This window comes from Notechis scutatus, chromosome 2 (assembly GCF_049901735.1).
Source record: "Notechis scutatus isolate UNSWTSFEM ecotype Mainland chromosome 2, rNotScu1.2, whole genome shotgun sequence".
In the NCBI taxonomy this organism is placed as follows: Eukaryota; Metazoa; Chordata; class Lepidosauria; order Squamata; family Elapidae; genus Notechis; species Notechis scutatus.
Window position 1 is genome coordinate 243,597,584 of NC_142010.1, and position 21,593 is coordinate 243,619,176.

The window sequence follows — 21,593 nt, forward strand, 5'->3', positions numbered from 1 at the left end:
ACTGATTTATATCTTGCTTGTGGTACACTAATTTATACAATTGCTCTGCTAGGAAAGTTACAAACCAGAAGGCCAGTGAATGTTTTGTTCATAGCATTTTGATCCTTCAGCAGATTGGCTCATATTTCTAATTACTCTTTCTCAAACAAATTGCTGTTTGGGGATGCACTGATTGGTTGACAAGGTTGGATGACATGGAATGTTTATCTGTGCAAAATAGAAACTTGACATATATTTTCATGCAAATGAAAAAGAACAAATTTGCCTCAGAAGAACAAAAATGTCTTCTTTACAAGTACTGTAATAGCTGGACTGGGAAGCAGTCCAGCTATTAGCAGTCCTAGTGGGAAAGCAGATTGTATTATTCTGTTCTTTAGACTCTAGCCCAACCTGTAAAAATAGCTTAGGGTTGTTCACAGTGCTTTGCAATAAAGGTAGATGATTTTGCTCAGCATATATATGGTGGTTCCTTTAAGCATTTCACCTATGTTGTTTAATAAGGTAATCCTTAATATTTTTATTCAAAAGGAAGTTTTTCTCAAGGCTATAGGGCTGACTCGCAAGAACATATGGGAAGAATTAGGACTAATGGTGACAAATTTATCTAATCCTGAAAACTGCTAAAATTTTACCTCATTATCCTGGAAATTAAAACAGACCATCCCAACTTTATTAAGGTTGTAAGGACTACATAGATCATATGAGGTCATGGATAGGGGACATAAAGACTTAGTGGAAATTCAAACTTTGGACTTATTATCTCATAAACATAATTGGGAACATTTTAAAGCCATACTTTGTATGCATTTAAAGGGCACGAAAGAACTTTAGGGGCTTACCCTGACCAATGGATGGCAGTTGGCACAGATGATCTGAGTGGGTTTATTTTACTTCAACTTGGCATTAACAACTGAGCAAAATGTCTGCAGCTGAGATATATTAGCTTGTCTGAACTGAGCTGGAATCTGAATTAGGGATGCTCTTAAATATGCATCACATGTCTTGTCTAGAATAAAAGGAATAGAAAAGGCATAGGGGTAAATAACTTCTTTGCAAGGACATGTCCTTAAAAGAAAAACAATTCTACCCACACCATTTCAAAGATTTTAGCAGAAGCATGTGATAAAGTAATGTCTCATAGGAGTAGGTCCTAACTTTCTCCTTGCAAGTTCCTTGCCAGTTGAAAGCTGACACATAATGGATAATGAAGATGATAGATGATAGAGAGCCAGTTTGGTCTTGTCATTAAGGCATCCGGCTAGAAACCAGAAGACTGTGAATTCTAGTCCTACGCTAGGCATTAAAACCAGCTGGATGACTTTGGGCCAGTCTCTCTCTCTCTCTCTCTCTCCCTCTCTCTCCCTCCCCGCCTCTCCCTCCCTCCCCATCTCACCTCACAAAGTTGTTGTGGGAAAGATAGTAGGAAGGAGTACCAGATATGTTCACTGCCTTGAGTTTTTTATAAAAAATAATAAAGGCTGGACATTAATTAATTAAATAAATAAATAAACAAACAAATAGTAAGTAAACTAAGGCTTTATACATAGAGCTTTTCACATGTAGCTTTAATGCAGAATTCTGTCCTGTAATTTCCACAGCTGCTTCTCAAAGGAATCTCTGGAGCTTGGAAGCTTATGATCAATCCCCATGTCCTGATTCCTTGATACCCACTCATTCAACTTATCAATCAACTTTATTACAGTTATTAATTTTGTTATGTTTGAGGCATGGGTTGATGAACGGAGACCAGACTGTAAACTGTGAACTTCAGCTCTTTATTCACGAGCATAACAGAGACAAAAACCCCCGGCTAGCAGTCACTCTTTTATAGAGTAAGCTGCTATCCGGATAACCAATGGATAGTGTTTGAACCTTGGCGCGGCCCGCCAACAGCCAGTCAGATTGCTCGGAATGAACCAATCATAACTTGCCATTATATGGGCCAATAGGACGTGCAGGATTACGATCCTGCTAGGCAAATGAGTCTTTATTAATTACATTTCTTTCGTTCACAACACCCCTCCCCCCTGGGTTTCGTTTGACGGCCGTGGTGACGTAATCACGCAGGTATGCAGGTCGTTTTACCTGTCTATTCGATTTTCGCTGTTCCACCGGTTTTTGTTTAAAGTTCGGTTCCGGTGGAATGCAAGGCTCGTCTTCGCCCGGGCTTGATTCCGCGACACTATCAGAGTCCCTTAAGTCCATTCCTGGATCGGGCGGGCATGTTTCTGCTATGGTGTTCCTCTGCGGGGAGGATGCCCCCAATCCCGGACCTTCTTCAGGTGGCGCGGGCACTCGGTTTAGTGGCCGTCTGTCCCCGATTACGTCGTTGTCTATGCAGTCTTCGTCCCCCTCGGTATTCCCTCCCCCCTGAGTTTGGAAGTCCGGAGGGTCGTGAATATTTGATTGTAAACGAGAACGGAGTTGGTCTATGTGGCGTTTCCATATCTTGCCATCTGTCGTCTTAAGGCGGTAAGATCTAGGGCCAGTGAGGTAGACTACGGTGGCTGGGACCCACAGCGGTTCGCCGGAAAGGTTTTTTGCGTAGACCAAGTCGCCTACCTTGAATTGGCGATACGTTCCGCTGGATCCACAGGGTTTCTCTGGCGAGTAAGACGGGTGTAGTCGGTCGAGGTGGGAGCGAAGCTTCCGCCCCATTAAAAGTTCGGCTGGGGTCTTGTTGGTGACACTGTGGGGGGTAATGTGTTGTAGTAAGAGTATTTTGTTCAATCTAGCGTCGATGTTCCCTGGATCCATTTTTTGGAGTGTCTTTTTAAGGAATTGGACCATCCGTTCAGCCCTACTGTTTGCCGCAGGGTGAGCCGGCGAAGTTAAGGCGTGGCGGATGCCCCAGTCCACCAAGTATTGTTCGAAGGTGAGGGCCGTAAACTGGGGTCCGTTGTCGGAAACTAGAATGTCCGGGAAACCGTGTGTTGCAAATAATCTATCTAGTTTTTTAATGACCAAGTCAGTAGGTGTGCTTTTCATCTTGTGGATTTTGAGCCAGTTGGAGTAGGCATCCACGGTTAGGAGAAAAGTGTGTCCTTTCGTGGGTCCCGCGAAATCAATGTAGATGTGGGACCACGGGCCTCGAGGAGTTTCCCATTCGGTGGGAATTGCTCTCGGTGGGGCGTTGCTGACTTCTTGGCAGTTTCTATACGTGGTAACCCAGGCTCTCAATTTGTTTATCGATGCCTGGCCACCACGCGTAGCTTTGAGCGAGAGCCTTCATGCAGACGATGCCCGGATGTCCTTCGTGTAGGGTTTTCAACACAAGTCGCTGTAGTTTCTCTGGCACAACGACTTTATCTCCCCATAGGATGCAGCCCTTCTGGGAGAATAGTTCCGTTTGCCGGTGTTTGAACGGCGTGAAAATGGCGGGGGTTTCTTCGACTGGCCACCCGTGTTCCACCCAACTGAGAACTTTTGCGAGGATAGAGTCTCGTTTTGTGCCGGCAGCGATATCTCTTGCCGTTAGTGACGGTGAGTTGAGGGTTTCAATTTGCAGCATGGTGAGGGTTGGAGCTGGGTCGCTGATGATTTCCGGAAGTGGGGAACGGCTCAAAGCGTCAGCGTGGGGAATGGCTTTCCCCGGGCGATGCTGCAGTACGTAGCTGTAGGCTGCTAGGAATTCTGACCAGCGAGTCATTCTAGGCGATAATATGTATGGGGTTGGTTTATCACCTGCTAAAATGCCAAGTAAAGGCTTGTGGTCTGTAATTAGAGTAAAGGGCCGCCCGTAGACATATTCGTGAAATCGTTTCACGGCCGATACAATAGCAAGAGCCTCTTTGTCAAGTTGGCTATAGTTTCGTTCAGCCTTCGCTAATGTCCGCGAAAAGTACGCAATGGGAGCTTCATGCCCGTTTGGTAACACGTGACTCAAAATGGCTCCAACCCCAAATGGTGATGCGTCACACGTAATATTTAGTGGCAAAGTCTCATTGTACTGCATTAGCACAGTGTCGGATGTTAATAAATCTTTCACTTTTTGAAAAGAGCGTTCTTCTCGATGTCCCCAGACCCAGGTGGCTTTCTTGTCGATAAGTCTATGTAGGGGCTCAGCTACGGTCGCCTTCTGGGACAAGAAGATGTTGTAAAAGTTAATAAGTCCCAGGAAAGCCTGGAGATCAGTCTTATTTTTAGGTCTTGGGGCGTTCTTGATTGCCCTGAGTACCGTGTTTATCGAGGAGGTATCCGAGAAACTCTACCCTTTCAGTGCATAGTTGACATTTATTTTTTTTAACCTTGAGGCCGGCGTCCTTAAATTTATGTAAAACCAATCTGAGATGCCTTTCAAGCTCTCCTCTATTTGGGGCAGCAATTAACACGTCATCGAAATATGGTACAACCCCTTTTATTCCCTGTAAAAGTCTCTCCATTAGACTCTGAAATATCCCTGGGGCTACACTCACTCCGAACTGGAGTCTGTTGCATTTGAAGGCACCTCGGTGTGTAACGATAGTCTGTGCCTCTGCGGTTTCCGCATCAATGGGTAGTTGTTGATACGCTTGCGTTAAGTCTAACTTTGCAAAGATCTTCCCGCCGCCCAGGAAGTGGAGAAGATGTTGAACCACCGGCACCGGATAAGCGTTCTGTTGGAGTGCATGGTTCAGAGTGGTGCAGTAGTCTCCACAAATTCTGATCGACCCATCTGGTTTGATGGGGGTTACGATTGGGGTTTCCCAACGGGTGTGGTCAATAGGCTCCAACACCCCTTGGGCTATTAACTTATCAAGTTGCTCGTCAATCTTGGGTTTAAGGGCGAACGGCACCCGATGAGGCTTAAGGCGGATAGGGGCTACTTCTGGATTGAGGCTAAATGATATAGGGGTCCCCTTGTACTTGCCTAAGTTGTCTGAAAACACGTCGTGGAATTCCTGGACGATGCTCTCTTCCCAATTGTCGCTTCCGGCCTGGTGAATGCCGGCCACCTCGATCCCAAGTGGGGCGAACCATTGTAGGCCTAGTAAGCTGGGCCGGTCCCCATCGACGACAGTTAATGGGAGAGACATGGCACGATCTTTAAAAGATACATGGACTTGACTCACTCCGACGACTGGGATCGAGTTCCCCTTATAATCTCTGAGGATGATTTTCTGTGTTTTGAGGTCTTGCCGATGGATGGTAAGGATCAGCTGTTTAAGGGTCTTCCAGGAAACCATTGAGAGGGACGATCCGGAGTCGACTTCCATCTGTCAAGGTTTGTTCTCGATGGCCACTTCCACTCGGATCTTTTGTTTGTCTAATGACGAAGCGTGGCCGATAATAATAGTCTGGTGTGCCTCTTCTCGTCTTGCTGGAAGAGCAGATGTTTTGCTGCTGTAGGCATGGTTGTTCCATTGGTTATTCAAACGATCCCTATTTGCAGGGAGGTTCCCTGTGGTTTGGCGGAGGTTGTTCTCCTTCTTGTTTGTGTTGAATTCCCTCTTACTTCTGCAGACCCGTGCGATGTGGCCTCTCTTCCCACAGGAACGGCAGATTGCATCGAGGAATTTGCAACCGGATCGCGGGTGGTTTCCCCCACGACCTGCACATGGGCGCTGAAGTTTTAGAGTTTGTTGATCTCGTTCGGCCCGAAGTCTGTTAACCTCTTCTTCATCGCTCTCGGATTGGGACTCGAGGTCCTCATGGTGCGCTGTCGCTGAGTGTCTTTCTAGTTGAGGCGAGACTTCACGGGCGAACTGACGGAGCGGTGCGTTGGTGCGGTGCATTCGAGCGGCCGACTTCTTGGTTGCCTCTGCTGCAGTAGCATCAGCAATGGCATCTGCAAGATCGATGTCCCCTTTTGCCATGATCTTGCTCTGTACTGCGTGGTCATCTAACCCCAGAACTATGCGGTCTCGCATAGCTTCTTCTAGGTCTGAAAACCCACAGAGGCCTCCCAGGTTTCTTAGGTCAGTGATGAAGTCTGCAATACTTTCACCCTTCCGCTGATCCCGTTGATAAAATTCGTGTCTCCGAACCAACGTTGGTATGGCGGGGGCATAGTGAGCCCGTAGGATAGGCTCGAGGTTGTCCCAATCCATTGCTGTCACTTCAGCCGGTTTCGCGAGCGCCTTCGCCATTCTAAAAACAGCTGGTCCACAATGGGTCAAGAACACCGCCCGCTTCTTTCTGGCTGTTGCGTCTTTCAAATTGTTGGTTTCTAGAAACATTTGGAACCGATCCATATACGACTCCCAGTCTTCCTTTTCCGGGTCAAAAGGAGCGGGTGGTATAGCACCACCTGACATCCTGCCGATGTAGATGCGCTCTCAACCACGTGCTTCGGTTGGTGCTCTATAGGGTTTATTCAGCTCTATTATCTCCGTATCCCACCTTCGTCGCCAGTGTTATGTTTGAGGCATGGGTTAATGAACGGAGACCAGAGTGTAAACTGTGAACTTCAGCTCTTTATTCACGAGCATAACAGAGACAAAAACCCCCGGCTAGCAGTCACTCTTTTATAGAGTAAGCTGCTATCCGGATAACCAATGGATAGTGTTTGAACCTTGGCGCGGCCCGCCAACAGCCAGTCAGATTGCTCGGAATGAACCAATCATAACTTGCCATTATATGGGCCAATAGGACGTGCAGGATTACGATCCTGCTAGGCAAATGAGTCTTTATTAATTACATTTCTTTCGTTCACAACAAATTTAAAAAGAAAAAAAGGAGAAATTATGAAACAGGAAATAACAATTGGAACAAAATTGACAATTTATAAAACTGATGTGGTGAAAGCATTTTACATAGAGTAAAACAAAACTTTATTCAGGGAAATAAGTTCACATTGATGGGACACCAACTACTGTAACCAGAATGAATCTGGGTGGCTTGGAAAGCTGACTAGATGGGAAATTATTAGCTATAATTGGGCATCTTTGTATTAAGGGCAATGTAACAAAGCATGCCTTGATTCAATAACTTATTCCTTATTCAGATCGGGTATTCTCATTGTCCCCTCAAGAACAAGAAGACCATTAAATATTACCAAAGTTAGGACTCCTCTGAGAATTGGACACAATTAAACAGAGGGAGAGATGGTTTAAATTGTTTAAATATCTTGCTGGCTTAGAAAAGGTGCAGAGACTGTCTAGGAACCTATCTTTGGGTAGGGCAGAGGTACTGCATCCAAAGAAATGGAAGATTCAATCTCCTAGGTCACTGCCTGGCTCTACCATTATTTTATATGTGATTGTGGTTGGTGGATGTCAATATTCTATAATAGTGACATTTATAGAGATTTTCATCAGCCTGGTTTGGGCTTCAATACAAAACATAACAACAAAATGATTGGCCTCTGAATATGAGTTTATTTTTAAAGCGCCATCTTAATACCAAACCTGATCATATATCTACAGTGTCCTTAACTGATAGGCTGCAAATGAGAAGAATCAGAGAGCTTGGTAAATGTTTCAGGTTAATTCCCAGCATATCTTAGTCTTTATCACAGCCAGTGACCCATCTCACATTATCTATATGGGCCTTGCTAAGTTCAACACTTTTCAAACTACACCTAGTATTTGTGACAAATCAAAATAAACAGCAAGTTTTACCCATGATAAAAGAAGGGAGGCAGTGAATGTGTAACACAGGAGGCACCATTAAGGAAATTTGGATGATTGGGGAGAGATTAGGGAAGCAAGATGGTGTGTGTGTGTGTGTGAAAGAGTCTCTGTGTATTGTGTAATCTTCTGTAATATGGATAGCTTGTGAGAGAATAAATCATACAAGCAGTCCTTTGGAAGTATTGCCTATTATGATAGCTCCACATGTAAGTTGATAGATACCTGTAAAAAGAAGCACACAGGGAACTACAAAACAAAACAGTTGCAAAACTAGGGGTCTATTCCTACCCAGGCTTCATAATATTACACCAGTGTGGAAAATTCATCCTGAGAAAATACTACAATAAAAAAATTGTAGTACATGCTTGAAATACATCCTGAGAAAATACTACAATAAAATAAATTTAGATGGTTTTAATTGGTAAGTATTTTGGAAGAAAGTATATTATGCATGCAAAAAAGAGAGATCATAATCTAGCCAAAGTTAAGTGTTCCCACTGTAATCAGGAGCTTAAAATTGCTAAATTTAGGTTGCACTTTAGATTTATGCAGGTGCAAGAAAAGGGCACTTACTAGTCAGAAAGATCAAAACACTGTCATCTTCTTCCCATACATACTTATATCTCCATTAAAGATAATTCTCCTTCACATATTTTTTTTCATTTAGGAAATGATTAAATAATAACTACTTAAACTGTATTTCTGATGATTGTTTGAAAAGTACCAAACTTCATAGCTTGTCAAAATAAGCCAAGTTTGAAGCAAGAACACAGTCTACTATTGTGTTCTTATATAATGCACTACCACTTAATTGGATGTGCAAGAAAACTTTCGTTTCCCCATCAATGATTCATGTCCAGCATCTGCCAAGAAACACCAGATTCAGCCTGAAATCCTCTATTCCTTATTCAAGATACAAAACAAAGGGCAACTCAATGTCTATGAAACAAAACACACTCCATGAAGGTTCAGGACAGCACATTTAGGAATAATTTGTAGTCTTTAAAATATTTTGTGACTATTACCTGTTGTGTTCCAATTATGGTTAACTGTAAAGAATCATAGCATCAATTTATTAATTTTTGCTTGTATATATCTTGTATGCTTTCTTTGTTTTTCACTTTTTCTAATTTTTTTTATAAGTTTGTGTATTCTTTTTTGGGGGGGTTATTTCTTTAGTTAAAATACTTTTAAATGCTATTTGTTATTTGTTAGCTACAATAAAAAGGTGGCCATCAAAATTCAACTGGGAGTAAACCCCAATATTTATAGTGAATGTGCCTAATTGCTCTACCTAGAAAGAAAAATGCTTCTGTTTTCAAGAAAAGGCAGAAAGCCACTTAGCTTCATGAAGCATATTTAGAGCAGAGATTACAAAAGACTGGAATGGCAATTAAATCTGGAGTCACAGGTTGCTTATACTGTCTTACCTGCTACCTTCTCTAGATTATAGTATCTCAAAACCCAGCTTGTGTATTTAGCAATAGGAATAGCACTTAGACTTATATACCACTTCATAGTGCTTTACAGACTATTCTAAGCAGTTTACAGAGTCAACCTATTGCCCCCAACAATCTGGGTCCTTATTTTATCAACCTTGGAAGCAGTGGTGTATTAACCATTAAGCAGACTAAGCACATACTTAGGGCACCGGGCCCAAAGGGGGCACCACAAAGTTGAGAAAGAAAGAAAAAAACCAATGAAGATTTGTAAAAAAAAATCTTGCATGTACAAAGGAGGGGGACACCAAGATTTGTCAGTGCTTAGGGTACCAGTCAGCCTTAATCCGCCACTGCTTGGAAGGATGGAAGGCTGAGTCAACCTTGAGCCGGTGAGAATCAAACTCCTGGCGTGTGCAGTGCGTTAGCCTGCAATACTGCATTCTAACCACAGCTTGGTTAGATTTATATGGTTGCCCATCTCACCAAAGATGACTCCAGGTGGTGTTCAATAATCCCAAAATGTAATAAGAACAATGCATATATTAAAAACGATCATAGAAACATATGATCATGGAATCCAAAAGGGATAGAACTAACCAAACCTTGGGAGGGGGTTTTGCGGGGGACACAACAATGTTACATCTACTACTGCCATACTAAATTGCAATATATGAGAAGCTAACCGCAAGTTTACAGTTCACATATAGTCCTTGAGTTATAGCCACAATCAGGACTAGAGATTCCATTGCTAAGAAGCTAGTTGTTAAATGAACCTTGCCTGATTTTAAATCTCTATTATCATACTTGGTCATTAAGCAAACCCATTTCCTCACTGACTTTGCTTCTTGGAAACTGGCTGGGAAGGTCACAAATGACGATCATATGACCCCAGGATACTGCAACGTATCTGACCTTGGTCATTAGTGCAAGGACTGGTCATAAGTCACTTTCATCTCTGTTGTTATAACTTCAAATGTCCGTAAGTAGAGGACTACCTTGAAGAAATCAAATTCTTAGCTAAACAACTGTTTACTTCAAGCTTACATGCTCACCGCTATCTTTGTTCAAATATAAAACATTTATGCAATCTGAAGAGAAATCAGTATATTTTCTGTCATTCCCAACAATCATGCAACTTCAGCTGTTCAGACATGCAAAATATAAAAGGAGAAACCAATATAAAATTTCACCTGATACACACACACACACATACTTACCTAATTTACAAGAAGTCCGATGTGTGTGAGAGTTTCTCTCTATGATCGTGCAACACTCCCTTCATGATCTGTCGCCTTTCTGACATCGCTCACTTCAGTTAAAACCCAAAGGATTTCTGTAGGATTTCTCATGCCACCCATGCAGTTTTTTCAGTTCAGGAAGCAGTAATAGCCAAGGAGGCTGCAGAATAATGGAGAGAACAGAGTAACAAGAAAACAACAGCTGCAGCTACATCCTTTGCCATTGAAGATCAGAAATATTTATTTTTTAAAAAAAGTGGAATACAGATAATTTTGGATTCAAACACAAAAAACTGCTTTGGAGGATGTCAGGAGAGAGACAGCTGCTTTAAAAAGCTGCAGACAAGCAGCTCTTTGCCAAAATATGTTATGACACCAACTTTTTTCTATGCAGGCCACAGTGGGAAGATGAAAGGAAGGAGTTTCTTTTGTGACCTCTCAATGTCTATTGGTCATTGCTTCCCCATAGGTGCCCTTAACTGCAGATGCTACGCAAGCCACCTCACAAATTCTGAAGCACATTTTTTTGCTTTTGAGTTCAAAATGCTACATAGCCTTCTCCTGGGTGAAATTAGAGTAGAATTTCATAACATTCCCTAGAATATTAACCAGAAGCTTCTGGTGCTTTAAAAATTGACCTTCATGCAAAAATTATATAAACTATTATATAACATATGAAACAGGTCCTAACTAAAATCACTCTGAATGTAAATTCATTTTTCCTTGATCATGTGGTGTCAAACCAAAGATCCATTTAATAGATTGTCAGGATTTCCATAGAAGGTAGATTTTTTAAAAAAAAATGCATCAGAGAAATCTACTAAGAATACCTGAATGCTTCCTTCCACAGCTCAGTGTGAAATTAAACCTTCTGATTCAGTTTAGGTAGTAATAATCTAGATCAGGGGTGTCAAACTCAACTCCATTGAGAGCCGCATCAGGGTTGCGGGGGATTGGCCAGTTTGACATTACTCATGTCGAGGGGGCGCTTATGGCGTGAATGCTCTGCCAGTCAAAATGGGGTCCTGAGCTCCGTTTTTGGCTGCAACTGCCTCCTGCAACCCTCTGCCAGCAAAAACAGCCATTGTGGGGGGGCACACATGGCTGTCACGAGCTCAGTTTTCGGCTGTGATGGCCTCCTGCAACCCTCTGCCAGCGAAAATGGAGCTTGGGGAGGCCACATGAGCCCTTGCAAGCTCCATTTTCAGCCACAAGTTAACATATATGGAATTCAATTCCCAGAATTCCCACCAAATTTGACCATCATTGTGAATAGGTGGGAGTTGAAGTCCATGCATCTAAAGGGCACTTAAGTGGCATTGCTGTACCTTAATTCACTTTTAGTAAAAGGGACAATATCACATCTAAAAAGGTCAGGCACAAAAAGTTAAAGAAAACTTAAACTGGACCTGCCAATCTAGAGAATGGGTAGACATCATCAAAACCTCAGAAACTCACATTCTAAGCAGCTAATTAAGAACAGCAAGGTCTCACTGCTAGTCTTTTAAATATCAGTTCCATTTTCTTTTCTTTTGTCTTCCAAAACAAGGACAAAATGGAGGGTGTCTTTTTTTCAGATTGGAAGTAACCAGGATAATGATAACAAAAACAATAACAATAACAATAACAATCATAATCATCCAAAGCTGGAGAAGGTTTGAAGAATCTGAAGAAAATAGCAATAGGGAATAGAGGAATGTGATGAGAATTTGAAATCTGTTTGTTTACATTATGAGTTGGCCAGAGCTTGGCTTTTCTATCCTGAATTCTACTGAAGTCTATCTGTAATATACAAAATGTGTGTGTGGATATAAATTTCTACATGGAAGAGCTGCCAAGGAGTTCTGCAGGTCATTGTTATATTTTCATCTCCCACACACTTTTCCCATTGTCTTCAACTCCCTTTAGCCTTAATCCACCTGCGTATTCCTCTTAAATGAGTACTCTTATTCCAATTTACTAAACTACAGAAAAGTATGGAGGGAAGCCAAGGCAGGGTTTTTTCCTTCCTCCTGATAAAGCAAAGCATAGATTGATTTCCTGCGGAATAAGGTGAAAGGAGGTGATACAAAAAAGAGGTTTTCCCTAAGAATATGAGAATGTGCAAGAAGATGTAAAATCTCCCTTAGGGAGGCTGCGGCTCCATTACATGACATTGCCAGACAGGTGTGCTCTTATATGTAGCGTGTTCCTTTACATGGTGACCAGCAGAGAGACAGAACACTAACAATGTTCTTTTTGCTTAATAACACAAAAATTTTAGTGAACTCTTCAATCCTTGAATCAACTTCTTGGGGATAAGTTTTCTTTTGTTTTCCGTTTTCTCGCTTAGAATGTCTCTTTGGACTAAACATTCCATTTTAAAGCTAAAAATTATTTCCTTCCTTTTCTTCTTTCTGTCATATATTGCAAACAACAGATATGGTCTAGCTATGTAGGAGAGAAGGTACAATCAGAAGCAAAGTTAATACAGAATGCCAATCCATCTGAGGAGAAATGAGAATCCAGGGAAAGCACCAACAAAGTCAAGCAATTGTTGCCTGAGGGCATGTCAGCTGACAAGTGAGATGCAGAGTATATAGTATGAATTGGGTGATTGCACAGCAAAGGCAGAATTAAAAATATACTGCTTGAAAGGTTGATTAGAAAACCTTCGAAAAGGATAACCCCCAAGACTAAGATGTTACTGACCACTGATGACTTTTCTTGAGTTTAGAGAAAATGGATGAAAATCATATTAGAACTCTTCTAAGAGCAAGCAGCTTGAGAGGCATGTTAATATTTCTGAGTTGGATGCCTACTATGAGGTACAGAAATGTGACACAAGCCTAACCATAGTCTGGGAATTAGTGGAGACTGACTCATCATCCCAGAAAGGAGAACAAGTATCATGATTAAAGATGGACTTCTCTTCAGAGAGTATCTCCTGGTGGGCAGAGGAAGACATATGGGAGAGTTTGCAGCATTTATCCAGTTTCACCTGAGCCTGCTAAGCCTGGCTCATGGCCACCCAAGTTGACATGTGGGAGTGAATAAAACCAGAGACCCATCCTAAACTTCTACTAAGGATATGGGAAAGATGTTAACTGACTATGTGAAATCCTGTTACTTGGGGAATTACCATGATAAGACTAAAGCTACTTTATATCCATGGCCAGTAACAAAGATTCCCTTCCAGAGAGTGGTGACAGCTATTCTGGGGCCAATCCAGAGACAAGCAGCATGTCTGAGCATGAGTACATTATGACCTTGAGCCACATAGATGCCAAGTCCATGAATCAGTCTTTAATGGATCTATCTGCTAGAACAACCTCACCAATTGAGGTTTCTACAGATGCTGGCATGAACTTGTCAGGGGTAATAACAAGCCTGTGGGCTGCACATGGAGGTTGAACATCTACCGTTAGTTCATTATCATCATCAATTAAATGGCCTAGAAGAAAAGATGAGTTACATTTTGGAAACCATGATTTGCAAGCATGTTAATGAACAATTGCTGTCCCAGTTACAGTTTACACACCAGGTAGTCCGCATACCCAAAACTTGATTCTTTATTTTTAAATTAGTTCAGCAGCATCAATGGAAAGTAACAAAACTTCCAACCCAGACAAATACTCCTGACTTTTTCAACAGAAGTACTCTTTAAGAGAACCTTCAGCTCACCTCTGAGATACAGCTAAGCAGGATGCTTGGTACTATGAATATCAGAGTGGGTGTTGGAGACAGAGATTCAAGTCTTGATTCTCAGGCCCCCATTACATACTTTCAGAATTCCTTTTTGGCAATTTAGAATTTACAATCTCTTTGTAACAAAAATATTGAGGTATGCACGAGTCCTTTTGTAACTTAATTAACAAAACTAACAGCGATCTTCGATGGAAGAACTGCCGCCATACTTGATTTTCCATTCCAGTAATGTACCAGACAAGAATCACCTTCAAAAACAAACACATGTTCCTTCAATTAAGGCCTGAAGCTCTAGTTCTAACATTTTTTATATCCATTTTAGAGTGAAATATGTGTTCCCTTTCTATTTCAGTCTTATTCTTTGCACTGTCACCACCTAAGCTACTTAGACAGTAGAGCTTTCATCTTTTTGTTATAGGAATTGTATCTTATGATTCTTGATGTATGTATGTATGTATGTATGTATGTATGTATGTATGTATGTATGTATATCAAACATGGGGATTTTGGATGGCTAACAAAAAAAATAAGCTAAAATTGTCATAAAACCCTAACCAAGATATCATAGAATAAATTCAGCGACACAAACCATACTTATATTTGGTTTATCTATTAACCTTTGTCTGAGGAAAAAGCCAGGTATTATGAAAAGCCAAAAAAGGTCAGTGCCCTCCGTGTGGTTGGAGTTTTTTTCCTCCAATACCTAATCACCAATCCTTGTCCAGCAACTTGAGGCAACCCATTGTGCTTAAAGTTGGACTGATTGTTTTTAGTACAAAGGATCTAGCACAATCATTGGAGGTCGACACATTTATTTATTTTTTTGTTTGTTTGTTTGTTTGTTTGTTTATTTTTGTCAATTGCTTACAAGATAATAGGTATAAGTAAAAACTTAGTTATGAATACATGGATACATATAAGGAAAAAAAATAAAAGAAACAATAGGACAGGGACAGTAGGCACGTTGGTGCGCTTATGCACGCCCCCTACAGACCTCTTAGGAAAGGGGTGAGGTCAATAGTAGACAGTCTAAGGTTAAAGTTTTTGGGGTTTGGAGAAGAAACCACATAGTCAGGTAGAGTATTCCAGACATTGACCACTCTGTTGCTGAAGTTGTATTTCAATCAAGTTTGGTGTGATTAACCTTGAGTTTGTATCTATTGTTTGCTCTTGTGTTGTTATGGTTGAAGCTGAAGTATTCATTGACAGGTAGGACATTGCAATGTATGATTTTATATACTATACTTAGATCGGACCAAAGGTGGTGTAGTTCTAGGTTTTCTAGGTCTAGAATTTTGTTTCTGGTGGCATAAGGTGTTCTGCAACGAGTAGAGGAGTGGAGAACTCTTCTTGGGAAATATTTCTGGACTTTCTCAACTGTGTTAATATCAGATACGTAATGTGGGTTCCAGACTGATGAGCTATATTCGAGTATTGGTCTAGCAAATGTTTTGTATGCTCTAGTTAGTAGTGTAATATTACCAGAGAAAAAGCTATGTAAGATTAGGTTAACAACTCTTAACATCTTTTTGGCTATGTAGTTACAGTGGGCTCTAGCACTTAGGTCATTAGAGTTGAGTACTCCAAGATTTTTGACAGAGTTTGGATCATCAACAAGGTCTTGACTATTCAGCCTGTATTTTATTTTCTGATTTTTTTTGCCAATATGTAGGACAGAACTATGTAGGACAGAATTTGAGATTTGAAGTTGCCATTTGTTTGACCATTCTGATACATAGTCAAGGTTTTTTTGAAGGGTAGCAGTATTGTCTGTGGTGTCGAATAGCTTTACATCATCAGCGAAGAGAATGCAGTTGCTCTTAATATGATCACAGAAGTCATTTATGTAGAGTATGAAGAGAGCTGGTCCTAGAACACTGCCTTGGGGGACACCACTGTTGACAGGTACAGAATTTGATAGGACGCTCCCAATTTTGACCATTTGTTGTCTGTTTGACAGGAATGCTTCTATCCAGTTATGCTGGTGTCCAGAGATACCGTAAGATTTTAGTTTTAGGAGTAGTTTGTCATGTACCACTGAATCAAAGGCTTTACAGAAGTCTATGTAGATTGCGTCTATTGCTTTGCCCTGATCGAGTTGTGTAGTCCATATGTTTTTGCAGTGTAAGAGTTGCAGATTACAGGATAGTTTTTTCCTGAAACCAACTTGTTTATTAGAGAGTAGGTTGTTTGTTTCTAAGTGGAGGATGATGGATTGGTTAATAATTGATTCCATGACTACAGATGATGCAGCATAAAGAGATTGGTCTGTAATTTTCAACTAGACTGGGGTCTCCCTTTTTGAAGATGGGGATGACCGTAGCTTATGACCATAGTTTTGGCAAGAAGCTGGTCCTCAAAGATTTTTCTAAGATTATGCTTAGAGGTTCAGCTATGGCAGTGGATAGCTTTTTTAAGAAGTAGGCACATATTCCGTCTGGTCCAATAGATGGAGATGGTTTTAGATTGGGTAGTGCTTTTTCAACATTGTCTTCTGTAAAATTGATATGTATAAGATCATTCTAGTTGTCTGTGGTTCGACTGGGAAATACTGGGCATGATCCATTGCTGTTTACAAATACTGAGCCAAAGAATGTGTTAAAGAGGTTGGCTTTAATAGTGTCATCGTTGCAGTCTTTACCATTAGTTCCTTTCAGGAGTGAGATGAACCTTGAGTCTTTTAGTTTGTTGTTTACAAAACTGTAGAAAGCATGGGTGGAATTGGGGCAAAAAAGGTTTTCTTATTGTTTAATGTAATAATTGGTGCATTCAGTTTTTATCTGATGGCATAAATTTTTGTATTGGCTTTTGAAGTTGGCAACGTGACCAGATTTGTTTTTCCGCCAAAGTGATTTCTTTTTGGATTCAAGCTTCCTTATTGTTATGGGTAATTTGTTTTTTCTGGTTTTGGGAATTGTTAATGGTACATATAGTTTGATGACTCTTTTGACTTCAAGTAAAAATATGTTATAATGGTCTTCTACAGTATTGCATCCAGAGAATAGAAATTGCCAATCAAGGAATGAGAGATCGTTTATAAGATCATAGTTGCCCTTTTTTGAAGTTATAATTGGGGATTCCATCGTTGTGATGAATTTTGTGTGGACGTATGTTGAGAAAAAAGTCAATCATGTTGTGGTCACTGTTGGAAAAGAGTTCTTTAATTTGTATTCCATAAATTGAGTTCAAACTATTGCAGAAGATGAGATTGAGGCAGTTGTTAAGTCTAGTGTTGATGGTTACTAGTTGTTCTAGTCCCAGATTTGTTACTGCATTGTAGAAGGTTGCATGTGTGGATTCAGTTGTACATTCGTTAAGGGTCCAGTTAATATGAGGTATATTGAAGTCACCAAGAAAGATAAAAGCATGTGGGCAGGATGCTGCCCATGTTAGTAGTGTATTTAGCTTGTTTGCATGTTTGATGTCATAATCAGGGGCTCTGTAACATAGTAAGAACCAAAATGTGATATTTAAGGATAGTTCACAGATGATGGTCTCAGGAATAGCAAGCTCCTGGGTAACTTGGATGTTTTTTAGATGTAGGGACTTTTTATAGAAGATAGCAATACCACCTCCTCTACGGATTTCATGATCTGATTGGTAAACATGATAGTCTCTTACTGTGGTAATAGAGTCAGGGAGAGATGCATTGAGCCATGTTTCACAGACAAATATAATGTTGAATTTAGCCGTATTTCGTAAGAGGAAAATTCAGGTATTTTATTTACAAGGCTTCTTGCATTGAGTAGCTTGCATTTAAGACCAGTTGTGGTTGGAATAGAGGTAGTTAGGGGCATGCGTGCCTAGTTTTGAGTGATGTTGGATTGGATGGGGTGGGGTTGGATGCAGAGTTGCGGGTTGTGTGACTTTCTTTTGATACAATCAGCTCTTAGTCAATGTATAGGTCCTTTTCTACATTGTCTAGACGATTTTTTAGTTCTGTGCAGAGTTCACGGGAGTGGATTCTTTGCAGTATGGATAAGTCTGGTCTTGAGTGAAGTTTTTTGTTGTTGGGATTGGTTTTTGCAATGGCATTTATTGTATGAATGAATATGCGTTTGCTGGACTCATTTTTGCATACAACTCTACAAAATCTTAGGGCCACAGAGCTGTCATTGTATTTGCACCCAGGGCCATCTCTGGTTATTTCAATGACATCTTCAGGAGAGATGTTTGTTGTATTTGAGTTGCTTATGATATCACGAACTTTGGTGATGTCATCTGATTCGTTGGTGTCTTCAAGACCAAATAAGATGGCATTTGGACATTTCTGTTCACGTTCCATGGTGTCTCTGATAAGTAAGGAGATAATATTTGTGGAATTATTTGAAGGGATAGTAATTGTTTGTGGCTGTGGTTTGGTGGTTATTTTTGGTTGTAGTTGTGATTGTAGTTGAAGTAGTGGTTTTGGTTGTTGTGGGATTTGATTTTGAGCTGATAGGTACTACTTATCTATGCTGTATTTTTTTTTCAAGAGAGATTAGGCTTGCTTGTATAGTTGTTTCAAAATGTGTTGCTTAGTGTTCTTCTATTGAGTGAATGAGTGATTCTATGCTTTCAACTCTGTCAGGTAGGGTACTCAGTTTGTTTAGCTTAGGAGAATATGATGGACATAGATAAAAGAATGTATCTGAATTTTTAACCATATCAGCTAGGCTTTTGTTTGCATTTAAGCAGGCGTGGGCTAGATTAAGCAGGGTGGGCTAGATTATCGCATAGGCGGCATTTGATGTAAATTTTGCTTTCATTGATGGTTTCAAGACATCCGAAACATGTGCAGGAGTCTGGGAGGTCATTGGTAGATATATTTTTCTTTTGGTTTGGTTTGGAGTTTTTGGCTGGCATGGTTAATGGCAATAGTACAGTAATCAATTACAATAGCTAGTTAATGTGATGGTAGACAATTACTTAATGAATGTTGGTAATTAATAAATGTTAATTGATATGTTAGAGAACAAATCAAAAGTAAGGTTACTTATTACTAAAAATCAGTCAATAAATCAATTGGTTATTCAAATCACTCTAATCAAATAATTTTGCTAAGCAACAAACAGCCTAGTTTATTACAGTAATTACTAAATACACTGGTCAATTAAATTCACTAAATCACTGATTTTACTAATCAGATATTCAGTAATTACACTATATGCACTAACACTCAATCATACTAATCAATAAAAACAATAAATCAATTAATCATTTGATAAAAATTAATTATTTTAAAGAAATTGTTTTTTTGAGATAATGAAAGTAATGAAGTAGTATTGAGAGTTAGTAAGTAAAGAGTTATTGCTTTGCTTTGCTTTGCTTAGCTGTTGCTGGTATCTGAGAATAGGTTTATAACCCTTAATAAACTGGCAGGAGGTCTCTTTTCCTGGGCTGCATACAAAAGCTGCAAAAGCCAGCTGGGTGTCCTTGGGCCGGCCATATTCTTTCACCTCACAGGGTGGTGGTTGTGAGGGAAAAGGGAGGAAGAAAGAATATTAGGTATGCTTGCCACCTTGAGTTATTTATAAAAATAACTCACGGTGGCAAGCATAAAAATAATGAACAAAATAATTACATAAATAAATAAGCACACTATGAAATTTGATATGTTTCTTATATTGATAACCCATCTATTATTTTGGCACTTAAGGCAGCTTACATGGAAATTTCCTTTCACTTTTTTTCCACACCAACTCTTTGGAGATAAATTGGGGGGAGAGAAGGAATTGAGCAAAACTGAGCTTCAAAATGGTTCATTTTACCACCTTGTGGATCATCTTTATTTTATTTTATTTTCCCCCTTTTGGGGAAAGTTGTTATATGAGTCATCTTCTAGAATGCTGCTCATCTATAACTTTGGTAGCAGTGCACTGCAGTTTTATCATTTATTTTTTAAGGTTATTTGCATGTAGAAAAATCAATTTGTTCAAATCATGATTTGGCAAATGAAAAATCAGTCCAATTCTTCTCAGATAAACTTGCAAATTTAAGACATTTATTTTCACACTCACAATAATTTGAAGATCAAGAAAAGGCTGTAGTTTTTTTTCTACTTGACAAAATTGTATTAAATTTCAGACATCCTTTTGCTTAAGAAAACCAAGCCTGCAAAATTAAGATAATGTGTTTGTGCAGATGTACTCTTACATGTACTAAACACTTGTAAAACATTGTGGATTTTTCCAATTTTTGTGTGATGTGTGCCTACCTTGGCTGATATACTTCTGAGCAAACTTGATTAAAAATTTCCTGAGACTTTTTCTGAAGAGAACACCTCTGCAAAGTTTCACGTGAATTGTTCACATTCATCCTTTAGATTATTTTTTAAGGATACATTTGTCTCATGATGAGTTTTCTTCTGCATAATGACATTCAACCTACAATGACCTCCATTAAGAAACCTGCACAATTTCAGAAGAGTAAGTCAAAGAGTTAGGGAATTATGATGGATGAAAACAAGTTTAATTTTATTGTTTGTTTTCTCCTATATTGGCAGCAAAATCATGGGAGGCACAATAGTCAGTGATGGATGTGGGACAAACAGTTGAAATGAAGCATTTGTGTAAATTCCTTGTTTGCACACCTGGCAGACCATACACATTTTCAAGAAATGTGTCTGTCTTTCCCTCCCTCCTTCTCTTTCTCTCTATCTCTTTCTCTCTCCCTCCCTCTCTCTCTGTATCTTTCTTTCTGTCTCTCCCTTCCTCCCCTCTCCTTAATAGGATTTCGTGTTTCTGTACCTGCAATGTAGAAAAGGAAACATCGAGGACAATTGGAAGATGCTTAGTTGTGATGCTAGAATTAATATAGAGCTGAGCTAAATGACTTCTGGATATTCTATCTCTTTCCCCAACGTTATGTCTCCACCCGTCTTCCTTCTTGTTCTCTCCTTCACATATATTTCTGTGGATCATATGCCATTCCATGTATGAAGCAGAATAGGGATTAGACAAGATGATTTCCAATATATCTTCCACCTCTTATGTTCTACAGTCCCACCTTCTCACAAAAAGCCTTGGCTGAAATCTCCCATCAATGAAAACTCTAACACAAGAGTGTCAAACGCAGCCTTGGGGAGAAGGGAGGGATCGATCTTCATGTGCTGCCTGGTTTAGTGAAGTGGGGAAAAGTCCCTATCACGTGAGACACCCTTGCTCTAACAATACTCCCAGAAAACCGAGCTTCCAAAGTAAATGTAAACGAAATCTCCTTCAAGTAGAGTTTGATTTCTGAAGATTACATGGTGATTACCAGTCTTACGTTTTAAGGACGCAGAATTATCTTTGGAGTCGGTGGGGGGGGGGCATCTTTTATCCAACTCAACTTTCTCCAACCTGGCACCCACCCAAATGTCATGGGACTACAACTCCCAGAATTCACAGCTGGGGTGGCCAATGATGTTGTTCTGCAAGGCTAGCCAGTGACTGATTTTCCAAGTTGTATTTTTTTGCCCAAAAGTTGTGCTGTTACACAAGCTTGAAGACACGCAGGGGAGGAAATAAAACCCAAAGCAAAACGACAATCCAAATATATTGTTATTGATCCAGCTCACTCAGCAGTCTGCAATCTTCTCCAGGATAAAGAAGTCCATCCAAAGAAATGCAATTTCCAGTTACCAAAAACTCTCTTGTCTTAACCAGACATGTCTCCTCTCCTCTTAATTGAATTGTTTCGATTGCCATTTA

At 40.1% G+C, this 21,593-nt stretch overlaps 1 protein-coding gene across 1 annotated transcript in view; it reads right to left on the reverse strand.

The window, feature by feature from the left end:
- The window catches only part of ISL1 (ISL LIM homeobox 1), an 81,280-nt gene that overhangs the window by 16,658 nt on the left and 43,029 nt on the right, over positions 1-21,593 (reverse strand). The window contains exon 6 of the transcript XR_015748244.1: positions 10,213-10,393. The gene's annotated coding sequence lies outside the window, so the exon portion shown is untranslated. The remainder of the gene's footprint in view (positions 1-10,212; positions 10,394-21,593) is intronic.